This window comes from Aotus nancymaae, unplaced genomic scaffold (assembly GCF_030222135.1).
Source record: "Aotus nancymaae isolate 86718 unplaced genomic scaffold, 86718_ANA_hifiasm-v0.15.2.pri h1tg000057l, whole genome shotgun sequence".
NCBI lineage: Eukaryota > Metazoa > Chordata > Mammalia > Primates > Aotidae > Aotus > Aotus nancymaae.
The window spans coordinates 24,117,437-24,142,197 of record NW_026988471.1 but is presented as its reverse complement, the minus strand read 5'-3'; the positions used below and the strand labels follow the sequence as shown (position 1 = coordinate 24,142,197).

Here is a 24,761-nt window from a genome sequence, read left to right as displayed (position 1 = left end):
GAGGCCTCAGCACGTGAACACTGTCCTCACCACCATGGTGTGGTCCCGAGACCTTAGTCACCTTGTCTCTTTCCCTCCCCACCTGGACAGGCCTCCTGCATGCCAGGCACCCCTTGCCCTCACTGAGGAGGTTCAGCCCAGGTCCCATGTCTGAAGCATCTGGAAGTCCTCCCCACAGCTCTTCCCAATCCCAGGGCTCTTCCTTTCCTGCAGAGCAGGCCCCACAGCTCCTCCTGCCTCCTCCACAAAACCTGTTGGCCATAGGTGCCGACAAGAAGTATGTCCTTTGCTTCCCAGCTCAGAAACAGCAGGGTGCTACCCTGGTGAGGACTCTGCCCTCCTCTGCCTTGATAGTTTGCTCTCCTGGGGCTGCCCTGATGGGCTGGTCTTTTGGAAGAAGGATATGCCCTGGGCCTGCTGAGAAGGCCATGCATTGAGGACGAGGGCGCCCCGGAATCGCTTTGGCCCAAGGACCTGGCGCAGATGTGGCTGTGAGAGAGTCTGGCAGGAGCTCCTGCAGAGACACCCCAGCTTCCTTCAGGACCAGCTCCTGGGGATGAGCCAGGCTGGGGACTGTGGGGCTGGGGGTTAGCAAGGAGGCCTCCGGGCTGGGACGCAGTCCCCTCCTCCGTGGGCGCCTCTTTCCTCCTGACTGCTGCTCGGTGTTTGTCCTACTTTCCTCATTGCCTAGGCAACCATCCTGGGCTCACCCTTTGCCACCCAGCCTACCCCAGGAGCCCAGAGCCCAGCTCTTCCCACTCCCGGAGGGGGAGAACAAAGAAACGAGGCACGCAGAGAACAGCAGGGTGATGCCAGGGACACGTGGGCTGACGAACCAGGGGCAGAGGAGAGGGAAAGGGGACGAACAGGATGGGAAGACAAGCAGAGCTGGAGCTGAGGGGGAGCCATGGACACTGGGACACGGCGGACGGCGGACGCACGGCAGGTGTGAGGCCAGGAAGGGAAGGAAGGAAGCCGGGAAGGAGGTAGAATGGAGCCGCATCCTGGGCTTTTGGGAATCGTTCCTTTGTCCCATTGTTGCCACAGATCATTAGCCCTGAATTTTACCCTACTTAGATCCCCACTTGCTTTCCACCAGGATATCCCATTAGACCCATTAGACAGGGCCAGGGCCAGGGCTGCGGATGACCTTCCCCTCGGATCCCACCCCCTCGCCCGTCGCCTACCCAGGCGCAGGCCTTGGCCTCACTGGCGGCCTCCTCCACCCCAGAAGGCTCTTATCGCCCCAGCCCCACCCTCCTCCCCCATCCCACCCTCCTTCCCCTATCCCACCCTTACCCCAGCTGAGTCTACAGTGCTCCGGGCGGGTGGGTGATGGAATTTCCCTGGGGGTGGCGGCTTCCAGGAGTCCAGCTTATCTTCTGCCTTCGGCCATCACAGTTGAGTCCAGAGGAATGAGATTGGGGTCATTGGGAGGCCTCTGGAGCCGAACTGCAAACCGTGGGGTTTAAAGCCAGGGTGGAGCTGAGAGAGGCCCTTGTTCAACACTCTGTTTACTGAGGCCTCTACCCTGACGCCCACGCCCCCTCGCCCAACCACTCCTTACCTGCCCCCATTTTATGATAGAGCCTGCGTCTTGATTCCCCCACTCGCTCTGTTAAGGGGAGCCAGCTCCCTAGACGGGGTCACTCCCTCACTGTGTTGTGCACACACAGCTCCCCACCTCAAAAAAAATGCCTTTCAACTCAGCACACTCAGGCACACCCAAGGCAGGAACTCCTTTCCAGCAGGAGTCTGGGGATCTTAGGAGCTCTGCTTGGGGAAGCCGGAGAGCAGAGCTGCTTCAAGACATGTAGGAGGGAGCGAATAAAGGAAAGCACCAGAACCGAAAGAACAGGGAGATCATGACACGTAGGACCGCGTGCGGCTGTTCTGTAAGCTGCCTGCACGTTGGGCTTCTCAGTCGCTGGTGACCAGATGCAGCTGGGTTTCTTCCAGAGGGCTTGGCTCTAGAGAGAAGGGAACAGGTGCCTGTTCAGGGTCTACTGTGTGCCAGCTGCGCTTACACGTGTGGTCGTAGTGTCATCTGCTCAACAAAACTGTGATGTGATGTTATCAGTTCCCAGGGGAACAAAGCCCCTGGAGAGGTCGGGCGTCCTCATGCAGTTAGAAAGGGGAAACCCCATCTGTCTGCTGGGTTTCGATGCTCCTTCCCTTCCCACTGTCAAGGAAAAGAGTCCAACTCTAAAATATTTGAAGAGATCTATTCTGAGCCAAATATGAGTGACCATGGCCCCATCACACAGCCCTCAAGAGGTCCTGAGAACACGTGCCCAAGGTGGTCAGGGCGCAGCTTATTTTTATACTATATATTTATTTATTTATTGAGACGGAGTTTTGCTCTTGCTGCCCAGGCTGGAGTGCAATGGCACGATCTCAACTTACTGCAACCTCTGCCTCCCAGGTTCAAGCAATTCTCCTGCCTCAGCCTCCCAAGTAGCTGAGATTACAGGCATGCGCCACCAGGCCCGGCTAATTTTGTATTTTTAGTAGAGACGGGGTTTCTCCATGTTGGTCAAGCTGGTCTTAAACTCCCGTCCTCAGGTGATCTGCACGCCTCGGGCCTCCCAAAGTGCTGGGATTACAGGCGTGAGCCACCGAGCCCGACCAGTCTCATGCATTTTAGAGAGGTATGAGACATCCATCAAATACATTTAAGAAATACATTGGTTTGGTCCAGAAAGGAGGAACAACTCAAAGGCGGGGAGGGGGTGCGCAGTTCCAGGCTATAGGTAAATTTAAATATTTTCTGGTTGATAACTGATTGAGTTTGTCTAGAGACCTGGGATTCGTAGGAAGGGAATGTTCAGGTTAAGGTAAAGATTGTGGAAAAAGTTATTTGAAGTCTTATAGTGGCTGCCCTTAGAGACAACAGATGACAAATGTTTCCTATTCAGATTTTAGTTAATCTCTTTAGGATTGGGAGGGTCTGGAAGAAAAAGATCTATCTACCTTAATAGACATTGTTTACAGATGCAAAGTTTCCCCCACAAAGAACAGCTTTGCAGGGCCATTTCAAATTATGGCAAAGAAATGTAGGGCTGTTGGGCCCCACAGGGTCCTGGGGTGTCCCTTATGCTGTGCCGAGGTGCAGGATCCGAGAAGTAAAGAGACAGGACACTGAAGGACTGATGAAGAGCATCTGGATTCCGGGGGCCATGCCGCCTATGAGCAGAGACAGGCCAGCCCCGAACGCACAGAAGCGTCTGTATTTATTAGGTACAAGCAGGGGGAAGGGTTATAAGTGAGGTTATCATCTATAGGCTTAGTGATAGGGCATACATAATCACGTGAGTCACAAGTGAGGGGGACACCTCATTATGTCACCTGGGCAGAGAGGTGGGCCATATGCAGTAGAGGGCCGTGCCGTGCACAGTAGTAGAGGGTTGTGTACAGAAAAGGGGTGCACCCCCATTAGGTCACTGAGGCAAGGAGGTGGGCTGTGTGCAACAGGTGTCGTGCGCAACACTTCTTACCTGGGGGCTGGAGACTTCAAAGGATTTTTTTTTTGAGATGGAGTTTCGCTCTCGTTACCCAGGCTGGAGTGCATTGGCGCGATCTCGGCTCACCGCAACCTCCGTCTCCTGGGTTCAGGCAATTCTCCTGCCTCAGCCTCCTGAGTAGCTGGGATTACAGGCACGCGCCACCGTGCCCAGCTAATTTTTGTATTTTTTAGTAGAGACGGGGTTTCACCATGTTGACCAGGATGGTCTCGATCTCTTGACCTTGTGATCCACCCCCTCGGCCTCCCAAAGTGCTGGGATTACAGGCGTGAGCCACCGCGGCCAGCAGGATTTTTTTTTTAAATAGGCAGTCAATTAATATGTTTTAAGACTATTTAGAGACATGGGAAAAATGTTCACAGCACAAGATGAAATTTACAATGCAATAAAACATGTACATGAACTATTATCTTAATTAAATAATAAATACTTTATAATTTGAAAATAATGCCGGGCTAAAAATATTCCAATATATTAATGAATTTTATTTCTAAGAAAATGCAAGTTAATTTTTAATTTATAAATCTTCAAATTATAATGCCCATGTTTTATTTTCAGAACATAAAATTATATTATAATTTGTAAATTTAAAAATACTGCACATTAAATTCTGTATCTCATGCTCTTATAAATGACTGGAACATTTTCACTTCAACTATAGTGTTGCTATATATATATTATATATATTATATATGCATTACTCATATGTGAGTAAACTTATTCATAATATATATAGCCTGTGACAGACATTATAACAATATTTTATCTTCCTATAATTATCATATTTTCAATTATTTGCATTTAAAAATTCATATTTACTGTCATTTTCAAGAATAAAACTCTTATTTTGTGAGGCTTATCTGAACACCAATGTTTAGGAGACTTTCCCTTAACTTATTTGGAAGCAAAAATTTGCCAGTCAATTACTAACAAATAGCCTGAGCATGGCCCACACAGACAGACCAGCTCCTCACTCCTGGAGTGCTGGTGAACATCCGCCAGGGTAGCTTTAGGGCAACACTGTCAAACGGCCTTTGGAATCAATTAGAGGCTCCAGCCCTGCAACAGGAAATTATGGCTATCCTACTCCAGAAAGAAAGCAAAGCAGAAGCTTCCGTTATTAACCAGATTATTTTGTAAAAGAAGAAGGAGAACATTTGAATCTTGCTAAAACTTTTCTAAATAACTACAGGTTATAACTACACTCATCCACAAATGTGGATGATCTTTTCTTAAATTTTGTCTTAAATTTTCTGATATCTTAAATGTCAGAATTTAAGAAAAGATCAGAGAGACTTTTTATTCTGCATTTTCACTACCAAGAAAGTCAAGCTAACCAGTGGTTACAGTTTTTTTGTTGTTGTTGTTGTTTTTGACTTCAAAGGATTTCTAATAGAAGGATACTGTAAGCCAATGCAATGGGAGCTGACAGACTTGTGCTCTTCTCTTTTTTCTTTTTTTTTTAAGATGGAGTTTCACCATGTTGGTCAGGCTGGTCTTGAACTCCCGACCTCAGGTGATCTTTCCACCTTGGCCTCCAAAGTGCTTGGATTACAAGCGTGAGCCACCACACCCGACCTATGCTCTTCTCTTAAGATATTTATGGGAGGGTGATTTGAGCTAGCACAGAATCGAGAGAAAAGACTGACAGGGTATACAGCCACCGTGACTGGTCACACCAGAGGGGTTCTTCTCCCTCGGTTATTTTCAGGGTCTCAGGCCTGAGGCCTACTTTCCACAGGAACTGGATGCAAGGTACTACAACTCCTTTATCAGGAGGAGAGCCTCTTGCTCCAAGCCTGCCATACAGTGTTATGCCCTTTCAGGCAGGGACACCACTGCCTGGGTCTTTGGTTCTTGTCCTGGTCTGGCTGTTTTCCCATGTACTGCTTCTGTTCTGTGACTGCTGTAGGCATTCCTCCTACTATAAACTACTATATGGTTATATGGAAGGATTATATACATCATCACTAAATGTCAGTACAGCTCTGACTACAATACCTACATGATTATATAGAAAGATTACATGGAACTAAGTATGATTTTATCTATAAGCTAGATATAGTAAACAGTAAGTTATACTTCAGGCACGAATTCTATAAACTAATATATGATTATATATAAAGGATTATATAAAGGAAATAGCTGAGTAATAACACTATAAACTAAGATATTCTTCAGGCACTAATTGTGCCTGGGGTCTGGACAGTTCTCCTTCCTCAGTGCCCATGGGGTGTGTTACCCATAAAGAAACATGTTTTGGGGTAAAATATTTTTATTTTCTTCCTTATCTCGTAACATTATGCCAGAGTCAAGCTAGAAAGTAAGTTACAATATCTAGGGTTAAATAAAACCCATCTGATGAGAATTTATGGTTTGTAGCGCATGACTCCCCAGACCCCTTAGATAGGAATTTGGGCAAGATTAAAAAATCAGAGTTTAGTCCTCACCACTGTGTCTACTTGCTAACGTGATGGAATGGCAGAAAGACTGCAAAGAAGAGGAAGAGAATTCCAAGTTTTGGGGGAGAGAGCAGGGGGTGGCTCAGGGAAAGAAGGGGAGTGTTGACTCAGTTGGCTTAATGGGAACCTGGCTGCCCACTTCGAAAACCACAATGGAGAAAAAACCACCAGATCTGCTGATACTTTTTCACCGTAAAACATCCCGGGGCCCCTCATCTTGCACCCTGGCTCTGCGGGCAAGATTGGAAGGTCTCTGGGGGGCCTGCTCCTCTGAAGGATCACCCACCCCAACTGTCTGTCACATTCTGCCCTGGCCAGGCCTCACACTAAAGAGACTCGTCTGGCTCCCACCCCAGGTCGGAGAACCTCCACCCCAGACTTTGTAGGGGGGATCAACAGAAATGGAACCTTTAGCCCCACAGAGAGGCTGCGACATTCCCACTGTCACTTGAGGATTAGGGCAAGTCAAAGAACCATAGAACATTAAAGTGTGAAGGAACCATCAGGACAGCTCGAGAAGCTGAAACCAAGCCAATCAGATGACCCGGCTCCACACAGGGAGGGAGCGGAGGGGTCCCTGAGGGGTGTGCTGCCCCTTCCAGGTCTCCTCTGTCAGCAGAGGAACTGATCCTGCTGCTTAGAGTCATACTAAACCTTCGGATGTGTAAGGACACTTTCCCCTGGAAAAATGCTACGTCACTCACTTTATATCCTGGCCTTAAGCCAACGGAGCCTTCACCCCACCCTCCTGCCTAAGTCACCTCACCAAGCATCCTCTGGCACTGACAACAGTGCTTTGGCCTGGTTACCAAGCCTTCCTGACCACCTGGCTTCTCCACGTGGGATATTCATCCTCCCAGAAGCAGGTCCTCCAGTGACTGATCTGCACTCATCTGGCCAAACAGAGGGCATCCTCCTCCTCTCGCTGCTTCTTTTAAGTTCCTTGCAAAATGAGTGGGACAAATAGATAGAAGTTGCATGAAAATGAAACACAGTTCTTCATTTGCCGTCCACACCAGGGGCGCGAGGTCCCGGAGGCCAGCTGCGCATTAGATGTAGAAGGCTGCAGGACGTCCCTGAGAAAGGCACTCGTACAAAGCAAATGTTCATCACCAAACACGGGGGACAGAAGAGTGCTAAGGGAAGAGTCCAACCATCAATAAATAAAACGGTAGCAAATTATGAAATAACAGAACCCATACTGTCTCGTGACTTCCATTCACATGCTCATCACAGCCTATCCAAGGCTGCTTTTAGAGTTTCATTGAGTTCTTCACTGCTTCCTACTCTTGTAAGCTCTTAAATACGCCTGCTCAGCTCCTCTTGCGTCTTTGTTTTTTAAAAACATACTAAAGGAACTATTTTTGCAGCAAAACCTTCCTCCTCGGATAAAACTTCGCTTCACTGGCTCTGGCTTTTGAAGCCAGGCTTTCCCTGCTCTGAGCCAGCGCACCTCCTCTGAGGTCCCTTTTAGTCTGGAGGCCTGTGGTGATGTCAGTGTGCCTCAGCTGTTTTCAATTAAACCCCTCGAGCTGAGCTGAATAAATGGCTTCAGCAAGCTGATTTTCCAAAGGGTCAACCTTATTTTGAACCAACGTGTCAAAACAAAATCAACTCAACCTGAAACACGTACATTGCAAAAAGATACATCTCTTCACTGATTTACCTTAAAAATTACAAGAGCAGGCCGGGCGCGGTGGCTCACGCCTGTAATCCTAGCACTTTGGGAGGCCGAGGCGGGAGGATCGCCTGAGGTCTGGAGTTCAAGACCAGCCTGGCCAACATGGTGAAACTTCATCTCTCCTAAAAAATACAAAAATTAGCCGGGCATAGTGGCGGGCACCTGTATTCCCAGCTACTCAGGAGGCTGAGGCAGGGAGAATTGCTTGAACCAGGGAAGCAGAGGTTGCAGTGAGCCGAGATCGCACCACTGCACTCCAGGCTGGATGAGAGAGACTCTGTCTCAAAAAAAAAAAAATTACAAGGGCAAAGCAAGATGCAGAGGGCCTCCCCAGACCCAGCCCACAGCTCCCCTGGGGTGAGAAGGAAGAGGCTTTGATTTCAGTGTCCTCAAAGAAGGAGGCAAAGAAATGACAGCACCGCCCCATGTTCCAGCCTCGGCGTGGCTAAGACTGTTCCTGCCTGGGGCCTCCCCGCCTCGGGCCAGGACTGGGTCAGCTGATGAGGAAGCATCACTTCACCGGCTGCCACCTGCCTCCTCGGCCTGGCCCACCGCAGCCCCCAGCCTAGAAGTTGCCCAGCCCTAAAGGATGGCCGCTGCAGAGGCTGGAAGAGTGATACCTCTCAGCCCTCCACCAGGTTGAAACCCCCCTCCCTGGCGGGTGCTGGGGACCCCACACTGACACTGGCACTTGCTCCTGCCCTTTTCATTTGCCAGCTTTGCTCTCTGGGAAGGGGCGCTCTGAATGGAACCCTACCCAAGGGACCAGACAGGATGGTTTGGACCAAGAGGTGGATATTCTGCATGCTGTTTTGGGTCTAAATTGGAGGACAGAACAGAGAGTGGCCCGAAGTCTTATTTTGTTTAGCCCAGGAGGCGTTTTCTAAACAATTTAATGGGTTGCAAATGGTGAAATATCAGAAGATTTAACAGAAAAACCCAGATGTACAGTATCTCTGGAAAAGTTAGACTACCTGGCTCGACTGGTCCCACAGTTCCCCCATGGCAGCAAGTCTGCTGAGACCCGCAGGTACCCCCTGCCCCCTGCAATCGCCGGCGATGCCTGCATTCAGCGGCTGCTGCAGGGCAGCATGGAACTGGCACTTCCCTGCTCTGTGGGGGCATCGTCACATCCTCTGAAGCTTCCAGTGACTGATCTGCACTCATCAGGCCAAACAGAGGGCAACCCCCTCCTCTCTCAGCTTCTTTTAAGTTCCTTGCAAAATGAGTAAGCCAGAGAAAGCCAGAGAAAAGAAAGCCTTCCTTGGCCATTCTCGGGCAGCAGGCGGCCTCCCTCTGACTCGAGAACTAAGAACTGAGACAACTGAATTTCTGCAGAGCACGGATTTGTGGGAAAATGTCCACACCTTCAATCATTCCATCCCCTTTTACCCTGTGGCTTCTGTGCAAGGCTATAGAGTTCTAGGACAGAAGAGCCAGAGAGGGGCCTCACTGCTGAGTCAGATGGTCCCCTAGGCCCCGGCCAGCTGTCCCCAGTGTCTGCTGTCACTGTGCCTTCTGCTTCCATCATTCAAGGCCAGGGGAACCCCAGTGGCAAAAGCCCCATGCCCCCAATCTACATGCGGGTTGCATTATTTTGCTCATCAGTGATCAGTGCAAAATGTGCGTAGGTGATTCTCAAGTGCTGGTATTCCTGGCAGGCAGGACACCGGGCCACCCTATAGTGATGGTGGGCCTGCTGATGACTGTGCGGGATGGCCCCGGGCTATAACTAGGAAAGCAGAAGTTTTAGAAAAACAAGGAACTGGGGCAGAGTGGAGAGAAGCCCCTTCAACATGGGCACAGTCATGAAGTCAGCGTCCACCCCGCCCTGTCACACAGGGCCTTGAGTCCCAGAGCTTTTTTCTTTTATTTATTGATTTTTTTTTTTTTTGAGACAGCATCTTGCTCTGTTACCAGGCTGGAGCACAGTGGCATGATCATGGCTCACTGTAGCCTTGACTTCTCAGACTTAAGCAATCTTCCCACCTCAGCCTCCCAAATATTAATAGCTGGGACTACAAGCAAATACTACGACACCTGGCTAGCTGGTTTTTTTTTTTTTTTTTTTAATAGAGACAGAGTTTTGCCATATAGCCCAGGCTGGTCTTGACCTCCTGAGCTCAAGCAGGGCGCTGGTCTCAAACTCCTGGGCCCACCTCGGCCTCCCAAACTGCCAGGATTACAGGCGTGAGCTTCCGCACCTGGCCCCTCCAAGCTTTTTCACGTGTGCTCATCTTGTCTTCCTGAACCAACAGTAAGCTCCCTGAAGGCAGGGATAGTGACATACACCTTCAGGTCACTCACAGTATGTGAATACTACGTTCTCCAAGATCCCTGGTAACTAAAATGAGTGCTTATGGACAAACACCTAACATGCAAATGATTTACTAAATATACAGAGAGATCATGCAGATAATTAATCAACACTCATGAAATGCTAGGATAGTGTCTGAACAATGTTTACAAATAATAGTACTATTTTATTGCTTTAAAAAAAAAACACCTGTCTTTCTGAATGACTCACCACCCACCCCACCCCAGTCCAAAGCTAAAGCATCATGAGACATGTTCTCGTGCAAAGAAGCTGGCCTGTCTCCGGGTTCTAGGACAGTCAGCTTCAGCCTGGAGGCACTTCCTGGCTAGGGGCGAGACAGTCCAATCACCATGGCCCACAGGAAGCAATTTTTCCCTCTGTGCCAGTTACCGCTGAGGGTATTCCCACTTGGGAACACCCAGATGAGGTGTAAAGTTCCCCCAGACACTTGAAACTTGAAAGCTTCCCGCCAACCTGACACATGTGAGCAGGAGCTACAAGACAGTGCTAGGAACACAGTGAGTGCCAGTTCTCACCAACCTGAAACACAGGAGGAGCTAGAAGACAGTGCTAGGAACACAGTGAGTGCCAGTTCTCACCAACCTGAAACACGGGAGGAGCCAGAAGACAGTGCTAGGAACACAGTGAATGCCGGTTCCTACCAACCTGAAACACGGGAGGAGCTACAAGACAGTGCTAAGAACACAGTGAATGCCGGTTCCTACCAACCTGAAACACGGGAGGAGCTAGAAGACAGTGCTAGGAACACAGTGAATGCCGGTTCCTACCAACCTGAAACACGGGAGGAGCTAGAAGACAGTGCTAGGAACACAGTGAATGCCGGTTCCTACCAACCTGAAACACGGGAGGAGCTAGAAGACAGTGCTAGGAACACAGTGAATGCCGGTTCCTACCAACCTGAAACACGGGAGGAGCTACAAGACAGTGCTAGGAACACAGTGAGTGCCAGTTCCCACCAACCTGAAACACGGGAGGAGCTAGAAGACAGTGCTAGGAACACAGTGAATGCCGGTTCCTACCAACCTGAAACACGGGAGGAGCTAGAAGACAGTGCTAAGAACACAGTGAATGCCGGTTCCTACCAACCTGAAACACGGGAGGAGCTACAAGACAGTGCTAGGAACACAGTGAGTGCCAGTTCCCACCAACCTGAAGCACGGGAGGAGCTAGAAGACAGTGCTGGGCACACGACTGTGCCAGTTCTGAGTTAGCAAATGACTAACGTATAGTGACCCAGAGGGTGTGCCTGCCTGGAAATGAAGCTTATGTTAGAACCTAACGATCGTGCAGGCTGGCCCTGGATGGGGAAAAGACTGCTTTTCAGTGTGTTTCATGAATACATGCTTTACGGTGATGCCGAGGGTGGCCATCTGTTTTTTGTTTGTTTGTTTTGTTTTTGAGATGGAGTGTTTCTCTTGTTGCCCAGGCTCGAATGCATTGGCACGATCTCAGCTCACTGCAACCTCTGCTTCCTGGGTTCAAGCGATTCTCCTGCCTCAGCCTCCCGAGTAGCTGGGATGACAGGCATTCGCCACCACACCCAGCTGAGGGTGTCTATCTGTAGAGAAAACTCAGAGAGGCTAACAGGGATGGGAAAGATTGCACAGTCGGTAAGAGGTGAGCTGAGGTGCGGGTCCAGGACCCGTGATTGGTGTGCCCGCTGCCCACCCAGCTGCCTGGAAAAGACTGGGTGCCTGTGTCCCAGCCTCTGGCCGTTGTCTGGGGGCTCCCAACCCTGCTCCCTCTCCCACGTCCTGCCTGTCTCCCGCACGGCTCTGTGGGTGCTCCGCCCTCAGCTCACCTGCTGTTGCTGTGACCTGCCCAGCTCCCAGGAGCATTTACATGTGACTCCTGCCCTCTGCTCCAACTTTGGTCCCCAAGTTACCCAGTCCTGCTGGGGCGCCTCCAGCTGCCCCAGGCTTCCTCCATGATCTCCCTAGACCTGGCCTAAATCTGCCATCTCCTGCCTCAATTTACCTTTTTGAATCTTCTCCCTTTCCCCTTCCTACGAGCCTACACCCTGCTGGCCCCCTGCTAAGTCTCCTCCTTCTGTCCCCATCTTGGCTCCCAAAGGTCCTCACCAGTGAGGGCTCTGCCTTCTTCTCTGGAGTTGTCTCATCCTCCCTGTCTCTTGGAGGCCTGGCTGGGGCCCTGCTTCTCAGGGAGGTCCCTGAGTGTTCCCGGAATCCCTGGGGACCCAGGCCTTCCTGGGCAGCCATAGGGTTCAGTGGAAAAGCATGGGCTCTGGAGGGCAGGCACATCTGCATTTGCATCCTGACGCTGCTCCTTTCTAGAGCATGACCTCAGACAGGTCACTGCCTTACTCTCTGCATCTATAAAATGAAGATAATTCCAACCTATTTAGTTGTTCTAAGGATTACAGTAAAACATGTAAGACACCTGGGGTGGGGCTGGGCTCACGGCAAATGAGTGATAGTGGTTGCTTTCCTTTCTCCCTCTGACACCAGTGTCTGCACCACCCACTGGGCACGGCGGGTCAAGCCACACTGAGCCACGCTGGCCAGACCCTACCTGGACTCATAGGCAAGAGGCTACAGTGATGGGGATGGGGGAACCTGGTGCTGCCAGGACGCCCGGTGCCAGGTGGCTGGGCATCTCTCTAGGCCTGGCAAGGGTGCTCAGGCTTGGGGCGCTGATTTGTCTCCCCTGCCCAGACATGTAAAGGGCCACTTAAAGATGTTGAGGGGTGGAGTCCAGAACCCTGAACCAAATCTCTGCCCGACTGCAGCCCTCAAGTCATGGGAAAAACCCACTTCTGGGGTGGAGGCTGGTCTTGGAATGGCAGGTAAAGACCAGGAAAGGATGGGGAGGACCACCTCGCAGACCTCACTCTCAGCACAAGTATACACACACTTGCAACTTGCTTGCCCCCTCAGTACGCAGGCAGCTTTTTCAAGCCTTTGAAACACTAAGATCTTGTCACAATTTTCTCCCAGCTACTCGGGAGGCTGAAGCAGGAGAATCACTTGAACCCATGAGGCGGAGGTTGCGGTGAGCCAAGATCGTGCCATTGCACTCCAAGAGCGAAAGCCATTTAAAAGAAAAAGAAAGAAAGAAAGTCCTCTCCGGACAATTATTTATTGTTTGCCAGAGATACTGGGCTCTGTGCAAGCTCTTAGAGAGAGGGAGCTTTCTCAACCAATCAAGGAGCATCTGCTTCACTTACTCACTTAGCAAATATTTCTTGAGCATCTACATGTGCCAGGAATATTCTAGGGGAAACCAAAGAACAAGACAAGGTACCTGCCCTCAGGAAGCTGACATTTGAGTGCAGGAGACACTAAGCGATCGTGTAACGTCAGGAGATGGAAAATCCTCTGGAGAAGAGGCGTGGTGAAGATGTAGACAGTTCTGGGGGAGGGCGGTGGGGTCTCTTTGGAATTCTCAGTCTCTGCCCCACTGTGCAGCAACTGGCAACTTCTTAGGTGAACAAAGAGGAAACACACAACTTTATCTGGCAGGATACTTCTCTCTAGGTCTCCAATTCAGGACCAACATTTTTGCCCTAGCGATGAGGACCTCTGTGTCATGTCCCACCGATGGGCAGCCACCTGGCCAGACTCTCTAAGCAGCAATCCTGGTCCCCTTTCCCCATCTTCCCTCTGCAGCCCATACCTGTGCTCTGCTTCACACAGCAGTATGTTTGTTACCAGTCTGTCTGTGGCCACCTCCTCCAGTGACAAAGTGAAAACGAATGCATCCAATCCCACAGATGGCTTGCTTGCTTGCTTTCTCTTTCTTTTCTTTTTCTTTTTTTTTTTTTTTTTGAGACATAGAGTCTCACTCTATCACCCAGGCTGGAGTGCAGTGGTGTAATCTCAGCTCCCCACCTCCTGGGTTCAAGCAATTCTCCTGTCTCAGCCTCCTGAGATTACAGGCACGTGCCACCACACCTGGCTAAATTTTGTATTTTTAGTAGAGACGGGGTTTCATCATGTTGGCCAGGCTGGTCTCGAACTCCTGACCTCAGGTGATCCACCTACCTTGGCCTCCCAAAGTGTTAGGATTACACCGCGCCTGGCCCTAGAGATGGCTTTCTATACGGAGCAAGAAGGAAATATTCTGGCTGTTACACTCCAATGCTTTCCTCTCCCCCAACTGGACAAAAGACTGAAACCTACCAACCTGCCAACCACGGCAGGGTTATTCGGGGCGGAGCCGCCGAGGGGCTGTCGAGCGCTTTTGAATCTGTTGACTCAGCTGTTTTCCAGCTGCCCTAGGGAATCCCCCAACATCTCAACTCTCCTTAGCTCCTTGGGCTTCTGCAATGATATCAACGTGACTTCCGCACTGCGCTTTCTGAGCTAGCAGCTCTGCTCCGCTGCACTCGGGGCCCACTTCCTCTAAATTCCCAGCTCCTCTCCCTGTGGCACTTCAGCGCCCATGGCAGAGTTCCCAAGTGTTCCCCTGTGTACAACCTGGATCCTGTCTACGCCTGTCCAGCCTGCCCACAAGCTCCCCACCCCCTTTGTTTCCCCCTTACTTTTGATTCAGAGAAACCCCACCCAATGCCAGCCAGATAGCGGAAGCTTAACAATCAGGTGCTAGATGTGCAAATAAAATACAGCCACAGATTGTTACATTGGTAACACCCACACAACATTCAGAGACCAAGCAAATGAAAAAGGGAGGTCTGGAAGGTCCTCACCTTTGCCCTTTTATAAATAATCGATGTCTTTATTATCAACAGGTGCCACCAAGGATTTTTCCTGGTGTGTAGATTTATAAGGTGTCTTATGAAGGAATGGAAAGTGGAAAACACATTAATTATACACTTAACAAATTGCCTTTATTAAAAAAACAAAAACCAGGAAATTAGGATTGTCCTTGAGGAGTGAACACACCCATGGGCCATGCCACAAATGTTCTCTTTCTGTGTCAAGTGAGCCACCCCGTCCCCTCTGTCCCCCTCCCACACACACATTTCCTCTCGTGCAGCTCAGGCACCGGGACTGGGTCCTCTCCCTACCCCTGCCAGGAAGGCAAAAAGAAAGCAAGACCGGGCCCAGCCAATCAACAGTCAGCATTTCTAAAGCTCCGCCCCCTGCTACAAATATGCGCTCCACCCCTGCCAGCGCCACCTGGAGGTTGAGGAGCGAAACGCGGCGCCTGCACGGGGTCCTCCGCCCGCCGAGCCGCCGCTAGTCTGCCGTGGTGGAGACGCGGCCTCGGCTCCAAAACCTGCCGACCGCAGGGGGTTATCCGGGCGGAAACGCCGAAGGGCTGTTGAATACTTTTGAATCTGTTTACTCAGAATGACTTTCCCCACAACTTCACCCGATTTCTATTGCATATTATTCCCACTTGACCAAAAGAATGAGTTTGATGTGGAAAGTGGCTCAGAAAATGTGACAGTAGTGGTGTTAGATGCGCAACAGCATCTCTTTGGGCTCAACTCCCATTAAGCAAAGTAGTTGCCTGGGGTGGGGAGGGGGCACCCTTTTTCCTGATCCCCCCAGTCAGTGGGGCAGGAGCTGCGGGCACTGTCCCCACCGCCGGACTAGTGGCCCAGAGATCCTAGAAGAGACCCAGTCTTCCCATGCTGCACCGAGGCCTCCCTGATGTGGCCGCCAAGCTGTCCTCGCTCCCCCGCTGAGTGGCCTGATGGGGGTCTCAGTCCCGCTCTCCCTCACGGGGTCAGGACACTAAAACGATCATTTTTTTCAGGCCATGCTCCTTGCTCCTAATTTAAAAGGCGATCTGGCTGGGCACGGTGGCCTACAGCTATAATCCCAGCACTTTGGGAGGCTGAGGTGGGCGGATCACCTGAGATCAGGAGTTCCAGATCACACTGGCCAACATGATGAGACCCCCATCTCTACTAAAAATAGAAAAATCAGCCGGGTGTGGTGGTGTGCGCCTGTAGGCCTGTAGTCCCAGCTACTTGGCAGGCTAGGACCAAGGCCAAGCCAAGAGGCAGAGGTTACAGTGAGCCAAGATCACATCACTGCACGCCAGTCTGGGCAACACAGCAAGACTCCGAGACTCCGTCTCAAAAAAAAAAAAAAAAAAAGGTCTGGGAAGGATCCCCTCTGAGACATGGAAGACTTACTTGGCTGAAGGTGGGTTTTTTCCTTGAGTGACCCAGGAACTCAGTAGCCCTCCTGCAGGAGGGGTTTGTTCTGGGAGGAGAAGCCCAGATAGGCAAGGGTGGTGTGAGGCCAGGTGGGCATTGCCTCCACAGGCCTCTTTGCTTTGGGAAGCCCAAGTGACCCCAGGACCCTTGAGAAAGGAAAGGTAGGGGGAGAGAAGAGGGCAGGATGGATTTTGTTTTTTCTGAGACGGAGTTTTGCTCTTGCTCCCAGGCTGGAGTGCAATGGTGCGATCTTGGCTCACTGCAACCTCCGCCTCCTGGGTTCAAGCCATTCTCCTGGCTCAGCCTCCTGAGTAGCTGGGATTACAGGCATGCACCACCGCGCCTGGTTAATTTTGTATTTTTAGTAGAGACAGGGTTTCTCTCCATGTTGGTCAGGCTGGTCTCCAACTCCCGACCTCAGGTGATTTGCCTGCCTCGGCCTCCCAAAGTGCTGGGATTACAGGCGTGAGCCACCGCGCCCGGTGAGTTTTCTTTTATTGAACACCTACTATATACCATATGCCATTTAGATTTCTGATCATGACAGCAGCCTCCTCACGAAGGCCCAAGAAAGCTGGCTTTAAAATTATAAAATTACATTTATATACCCCTGAACACCATATATTAATTTTACACAAAGGAGAATATGCCTTTAGGCTCTTTTCCTTTTTCTTTCTTGTCTGTGGGGAAAAAAAAAGAAAAAAAAAGTGGGAGGGGTTTGGTGGGCACAGAAAGGAAGAGGTATGCCACCAAAATCACCCGAGAAGAGACGGGGGGTCTGGTCTGATTTGCGCCAGGGGAATCATGAGGGAAGGACACACCCAGGCCTCTCCCGGTGGGTGGGGAAGAAACTTGCTCTAGCAACTTCAAGATGGTTTGTCTGGTCAAGGAAGGGAATGGACAGGGCGATCTCGTGGGCCCTGCTCAGGCTGGCTGCTGGGAAAGGAGGGTCTATGTCAGTCAAGGAATCCAGGAAATCTGCCAAGTTACGGCTTGCAGGGGCTGGGGGAGCCACCTTCCCTAGGGCCACTATGGGTGGTCTTGGGGCCCTCAGAGAACTTGCTTCTTGGGCACCTGAGTTAGATCTGGCAGAACCAGCAGACACCCTAGGACCTTAGATAGGCCTGCCCTCCCTGCCACTCTCTGGGCAAGAGCCCCAAGCCCGTATCTCCAGGGCTTGTGCAGAAGGCACTGCTGGACCCCTGAGAAGCCCGAAAGGTCAGCCTTTCCTGCCCTGGCGTGGGCCCCAGTTTTGCTCAGGAAAATTAGCCCCCACGGCCCAGGTTCTTGTACCCTCCTGTCCTAAGCGTCTCTGTCCCTGTCTACTCCTCTCCCCACTGTTCACGGCCACCAACTTCCCCAGGCTGCAGCTCACATCAGCTCCTGGAATTCATTAAGTGTGGCAAGGAAAGGTCTCCAGTCAAGAGATCTCAAGATGTCTGGGGACAGGCAGGTTTTCCAAATGCCCCTGGGTGCCTGGGACACAGTGGGAGGGAGGGGACAGCAAGGGGAGAGTTGAGTTAGACCTGCCCAGGGACAGAGCTATGAGCCCAAAGTTCCATACCCAGCATTGCAGCAGATGGGCTGGGTGACAAGCCCTTGGCCTCTGCTAGCCTCTAGAACAAGAGAGCCCCGGTCCCCCTGGGAGATTCTGTGTGGACAGAAGGTGAGGTGAGAGTCCAGGTCTGGCCCAGGCTCTGCCACTGACTTGCACAGAGACACCCTCGGGACCTCAGCGGCCTCATCCTTAAAATGGCCAAAACAAGGACTAGGGCCCGGTGTAGTGGCTCACGCCTGTAATCCCAGCACTTTGAAGGCTGAGGCAGGCAGATCATGAAGTCAGGAGTTCGAGACTAGCCTGGCCAACATAGTGAAACTCTGTCTTTACTAAAAAATACAAAAAATTAGCTAGGTGTGGCAGCGGGCACCTGTAATCCCAGCTACTAGGGAGGCTGAGGCAGGAGAATTACTTGAACCTGGGAGGTAGAGGTTGCAGTTAGCCGAGATCGCACCACAGCACTCCAGCCCAGGTGACAGTGCGAGACTCTGTCTCAAAAAAAAAAAAAAAAGGGCTGACCTATCTGCCTTCAGGTTTGTGATTAGGATCTCATGAGAGCCCTGTCTGAAAGGGGAATTTTTCTCATTTCTCTCTTGTGTGAAACGAAGGATGGAGAGAAGCAGAGAAGGCAGGCAGTTCATGAGGGTCATGTCAGCTAAGGCTGTGGAGTACTCACTAAGTGCAGGCACAGTACCAGGCTGTGGAGTACTCGCTATATGCGGGCACAGTACCAGGCTGTGGAGTACTCGCTATATGTGGGCACAGTACCAGGCTGTGGAGTACTCGCTATGTGCGGGCACAGTACCAGGCTGTGGAGTACTCGCTATGTGCGGGCACAGTACCAGGCTGTGGGGTACTCACTATGTGTGGCACAGTACCAGGAAGTCAGCACCTTCTCATTTAATTCTCCCAACAACCCCGCAAGTCAGGCATGACCATCACTCCCAATATTAACACTGAAGAGCACAGCATCTGGCGAGTGCACAAGCTGGCATGAGAATCCACAACTCCCGATGCGAAGCCCCTGCCCTTTATCCAGTGCCACTCTGGGCCAGAAGTTCCCCTGAAGGACACTCTCTGTGGTGGGGAAAATGCCTCTGCTGGACGCCTGAAGCTTAGTGCTCAGCCCCAGCTCGCTGAGTGAACCTGGGGAATTGGCCTAACACCTCTGCCCTCCATGCCATCTTTTGTCTAAGAGGAGGTTTACTCTCTGGGAGTCACTTTTGTGATCCCAGCCCTGACCCTATGTTAGGTTAGAAAAGGAATGAAAATGCAAACTGGTGTCAGACCTGGAGCCCGGGGTCAGGGCCTGGCATGGGCCTCAGGACTGCTGCCTGCTTTCAAGCATCCCTGCACGTGATCTGGGCCCAGCCACCCCAGGAGAGAGGCAGGAGCCTGTTACAAGCCCATGTGTCAGAAAACTAAGGTCAGGTGAAGAAAAATGACTTCTCAGGGTCCAAGAGCAAATTAGAGGCAGAGCCAGGGTTGGAATCCAAGTCTCGAAGCTCTTAGCCCGGCTCCCTGGCTCAGGCCCCAGCTGGGAACAAAGGAGGAAGAACAAGCAAAGGCAGTTGCAACAAGGCTGTGTCCCCCTCTGAAAGCTCTAGGGGAGGCCCAGTGTCCTTGCCTTTGCCAGCTTCTGGAAGCACCCACATTCCTTGGCTTGCGGCTCCCTCCTCCATCTTCAAAGCCAGCCACAGTGGGTTGAGGCCTTCTCAAGTTGCATTGCCCTGACACTGACCCTTCCATCTCCCTCTCCCATTTCTAAGGATGCTTGTGATGACATTGAACACACCCTGATAATCCAGAATAATCCCCCAACTCTAGGTCAGCTATTAGCAGCCTGAATTCCATCTGCAACCTTAATTCCCTTCATGTGACCCGACATATTCACAAGTTCCAGCGATTCGGACATAGAGATCTTTCGGGTGCCACTATTCTGTCTACCATATGCCCCTTGTCCCAAAGGAGACATATTATGCTGTTCTTGCATTGCTATAAAGAAATACTTGGCCAGGCACAGCGGCCCATGCCTGTAATCCCAGCACTTTGGGAGGCTGAGGCAGACGGATCCCTTGAGGTTAGGAGTTTGAGACCAGCCTGGCCAACATGGTGAAACCCTGTCTCTACTAAAAATACAAAAATTAGCCAGGTATGGTGGTGGGTGCCTGTGATCCCAACTACTCGGGAGGCTGAGGCAGGAGAATCGCTTGAACCCAGGAGGCAGAGGTTCAAGCCGAGATCGCACCACTGCACTCCAGCCTCAGCAACAGAGCAAAACTCCATCTCAAAAACAAACAAACAAAAAATACAAATAAACGAAAAACACTTGAGACTGGATATTTTCTAAAGAAAAGAGGTTTGATGGGCTCAAGGTTCTGCAGGCTTTGCAGGAAGCATGGTGATGGCATCTGCTCAGCTTCCAGGGAGGCCTCAGGAAGCTTCCAATCATGGTAGAAGGCAAAGGAGGAGCAGGTACGTAGCAAAAGCAGGAACAAGACAGCGAGAGAGTGCTTCACACTTTGTGGGAGATGCTATATGTCACTTTTAAATGACTGAATCTCACAAGAACTCAGTGTCACGAGGGCGGCACCAAGGGGATGGTGCTAAACCAGTCACGAGAAATCTGCCCCGTGATCCAGTCACCTCCCACTGGGTCCCACATCCCAGACAAAGGATTACCGTTCAACATGAGATTTGGGCAGAGACAAATATCAGGGATGTCTAAAAATCGACATCAGGGGACTTCTAAAAAGTTGCATTTCTTGCAGCTGCCGTGGGTTGAGATTTGTAACTGCTGTTGTCCTGTGTTCCTCCCTCAAGACTCCGTCCAGCCATAGCCTCGGCCTCTGAGGATTTCCCTTGCATTCCACTTCCTGCCTCCTGAGCCTCCCCAGGAAGTGTTCCCTGTGGAGTGAAAGCCCTGGTGGGAAAGCCCTGGTGCCCACCTTCTCGGCACCTCCCTGTCTTTCTGTCCCTCCTGCAAGTGGACTCATGGCCCTGCAGCTGTAGGGGGACAGCAGAACAGGCCCAGGGTGCTGGCCAGGCTCACAGGGGGAGGCCCTCGGGTAAAGGGTTGTCTCTTCCCAGATGGGTCAGGGGGCTGCTGGCTGCTGGCAGGGGCAGCTGAGAGGGCCCCAGAAATGTCTATAGAATTGCTTCCCCTCCTCCCATGTCCTGAAGAGGTTCCTATGTCTCGGTGCCAGTGCCGGCTGGTGAGATGGGGAAGGTGAGCCGGGCCGTGTGCACAGGCTGCCAGGGGGGCATTTTTGCCACTGTGCACTATTGTTGTTTTATTCCTGGCACCACTGGGGAAGGGGGCGGTGGGAGTGAACCCAGGTAAATGACTGAGCCAGGCTCTTCTGGGAACCAGCAGGAGGCCCTGAGTGGGTCCATGTCTCCCTGTGGTGCTGGGACACCTGGGATTCAGGCTGGGATTCTGCCCCACACTTTTGGACAGTCTGCTCTGGGCTGCCTGGGATCGTGTTAGGTCAAGTCCAGCTCCCTTGCTTCTAAAATGGCTTCCTGGTATCTGGATCCTTGTAAGCCCCTCCCCTTGAGCGTGGACTGGTCCTAGTGACTTGCTGTTAACGGAGGGAACAGCGCAAATGCCTCTGAGATTTGGTTATGAAAGTTCGTCTCTTCGCTTGCCGCACACTCTCTCGCTCTCTCTTGCTTTCTCTCTGGTGAGGCCAGCTGCCATCTTGGGAGCTATCTCGTGGAGAGGCCCACGTGGCAAGGAGCTGAGGGCAGCATCTGGCCAACAGCCAGCACTGAACTGAAGCCCTCAGTCCACCAACCTGTGAGGAACTAAATCCTGTCAACAACAGCCATGTGAGTGAGCTTGGAAGTGGATCCTTCCCCATCAAACCTTGAGATGACAGCAGCCAGACACCTTGATTGCCAGAGGACCCCAGCAAGCCACCCACAGATTCCTGACCCATGGAAACTGAGAGACAATACGTGTTGTTTTAGCCACTAAGATATGGGCTAACTTGTTATGCACAGTGGATAACAAATGCACTCCTTCCTCCTTGACCGGTTGCCTCGGAAACACTAAGTCCCTTTGTCTTTGGCCTTCATTCATTCTTCCGGCTCCCCTTGCCTCCCTGAGCCTCCTTCTCTCTCCTTTGTCATCATCTCTTCCAGCCCCAGGTAATAGCCTACCCCTGAACCTCTGGTCTCCACACTCCCCAGAGGGCCCACCCCTTCATGGGTGCAGTGTGAGTCGTGTCACACCGATGGGGCTGTTCCTCCAGTTATTCACCACTGCACCTGCTCCTCTGAATTCGGTTATACCTCTCCTCTGGCCCTTGAATACATGTTTGATCTGGATGCTCCTAGAACAATGCAAATCAGTTGCTACGTTCCTCCTCATCTGTTTTCACTCAGCAATAGATGTTCCCTTTGTGTGTTTGTTTTTTGAGACGGAGCCTTGCTCTGTCACCCAGGCTAGAGTGCAGTGGTGCAATCTCACCTCACTACAACCTCCGCTTCCCAGGTTCAAGCAATTCTTCTGTCTCAGCCTCCCAAGTAGCTGGGACTACAGGTGTGCACCACCACGCCCAGCTAATTTTTTTGTATTTTTGGTAAAGACGGGGTTTCACCATGTTGGCCAGGCTGGTCTCGAACTCCTGACTTCAGGTGATCCACCCACCTTGGCCTCCCAAAGTGCTGGGATTACAGGCATGAGCCACCATGCCCGGCCAGATGTTCCCTTCAAAAGGTGGCTTATAGCTTCCCCAAACCCATTGCCAGAGCTGGGTGCAAATCTCCTGACCTCCCTCCAATTCAGACTCAGCTTCTTACATATCATTTTCAAGGCATCAGATTATCGATTATCAATGACCTCAAGTCTTCATCTATCCCATTGAACCTGCCTGGTCTGTTTCCCACCTGTCATCCCATGTGAGTCTAGCAAACGGACTGGGGCTGAAATGCCAGCTGTGCCGTATTCTGCCTGTGTGCCCTGATGCACTTGCTTCACTCCCTTGCTTCAGTTGTCTAAGCTGTGGGTAGAAATTAAAATTCTGCAGATGTCCTTCAGCAGGTGAAGGGTTACACGGCGGCATATACGTACCATAGACAGTTACCCAGCGATACAGAGGGATGAACTAGTGGCACAGGCAACAATCTAGATGAATCTAGAGGGCTATGCTTGGTGAAAAGAGCCAGTTCCAAAAGACTGTATGCTGAACGAGTTCATTTATTTTTTTTTGAGACTGAGTCTCACTCTGTCGCCCAGGCTGGAGTGCAGTGGTGTGATCTTGGCTCACTGCAACCTCCGCCTCCCAGGTTCAAGCAATACTCCTGCCTCAGCCTCCTGAGTAGCTTGGATTACAGGCACCTGCTACCACACCCGGCTAATTTTTTGTATTTTTAGTAGAGATGGGGCGTCACCATGTTGGCCAGGCTTGTCTCGAACTCCTGACTTAAGTGAGCCACCCACCTTGGTCTCCCAAAGTGCAGGGATTACAGGCATAAGCCACCTCACCCAGCCTTGAAGGAGTTCATTTCTATAACACTATTGAAATGACAAAATTATAGAAAAGGAGAATAGATTAGTCGTTGTCCAGGGTTAAGGGGTGGCCAGCTGGAGGGTAGCATGAGGAATCCTGTGGTGACAGAAACGTCCAGGTCATTGTCAGTATCTTAGTTGTGACAGGTCACTTCACTATGAGGCGGTATCATTGGGGAAACTGAGTAAGGGTACATGGGATCTCTCCATAGCGTTTCTCACAACTGCATGAGAATCTAAAATTACCTCTGAAAAAGTTTAACTTTAAAAATGACACCCACTTTATTGAGTTATATAGAACATAACATAAATTAGGGAATACATTACCTAATAAAAGAATATGAATAAAAAAATCGCCACTGCTTTTTACTCACCAAAATGTTTGTATCTGAAAGTAACAGGTCCGCAGGTTTCTAATCATTCATCTTGAAATTAACACATCCCACAGAAAACTGGGTGGATGGTGAGATGTCTCGCTACGCTCCCTGAGACCGTGCTTGGTGCAGATAAAGTGAGATCAGGTTCTGTAGATGGCAGTTCCTTCCCTCTTCCCTCTGGAGGAGCAGCAGAAATGGGGGAGAACTTAGAGAGATGAAGGGAGGGTGCAGAGTTAGGAAGGCTCGTTAAGACAGGATAACCAAGACTGAGGTGTGGGCCTGTGGTCAAGGGAGAGAGAATTAAGGGGGAGTGGCCACCAGCATTCCAGGTTCTAGCCTTCATTGTACCTTCCACGTGCTGCCCTCAGTCTGACTGCCCTCACCTGCTAAAGCCCAGCCTCCCTTCAGACCCAGCCCAGATCCCATTCCTCAGGGATACTTTCATTCCAGCCAAGATCACTTCTTGTTTGAGCTCCACAATGTAGCTCATATCAACTGGCTAACATTGGCCTGGATTTCGTGTAAATTCTTCACTGGCAAAAACTATCCCACCAGGCTCCCTGGCACAATGCTAGGCACAGAATACACAGGACAAAAATGATTGATGCCTTATATCATAGTCAGAGGGATGACCTTAAGGCCGGGCACAGTGGCTCGTGCCTGCAGTCCCCATACTTTGGGAGGCTGAGGTGGGAGGATCATCTGAGGTCAGGAGTTCAAGACCAGCCTGGCCAACATGGTGAAACCCCATCTATACAAAAATTAGCCAGGCGTGATGGTATATGCCTGTAGTCCCTGCTACTCGAGAGGCTGAGGCAGGAGGGTTGCTTGAGGCTGGGAGGTCGAGGCTGCTGTGAGCCATGATGGTGCCACTGCACTCCAGCCTAGGTGACAGTGAGACTCTATCTCAAAACAAAAAACCACCACTAACAACAAAAGGCAGAGGGAGTTTTCTCAATGTATAAAGAGGTCATAAAAATTAAGAGGAGAAAGAACACAACCTGATAGATTAACAGTCAAAAGCCACAAGTGGAGAGTGCTCCATTGATCCATGCCAATGATCCTTAAACACATGGGCAGATTCTTAGACCCTCTCAATCAGAGAAATGCAAAAGAAAATGTACAGCGAGAAATCAATGTTCATCTATTACATGAGCAAAAATCCAAGAGTTTCACAACAAACTCAGTGAACAAGGCTCTCTCATA

General features: G+C 50.9%; 1 long non-coding RNA gene across 1 annotated transcript; it reads right to left on the bottom strand.

Moving 5' to 3' along the window:
- Window positions 1–1,341: 1,341 nt before the first annotated feature.
- Window positions 1,342–24,076, bottom strand: LOC135269660 (uncharacterized). Its single transcript, XR_010337896.1, has 3 exons — window positions 23,553–24,076; window positions 1,568–1,970; window positions 1,342–1,452 (listed from the first exon to the last, which is right to left on the bottom strand). It is a non-coding gene; the product is annotated as an uncharacterized LOC135269660 (long non-coding RNA).
- Between the last annotated feature and the right edge of the window lie 685 nt (window positions 24,077–24,761).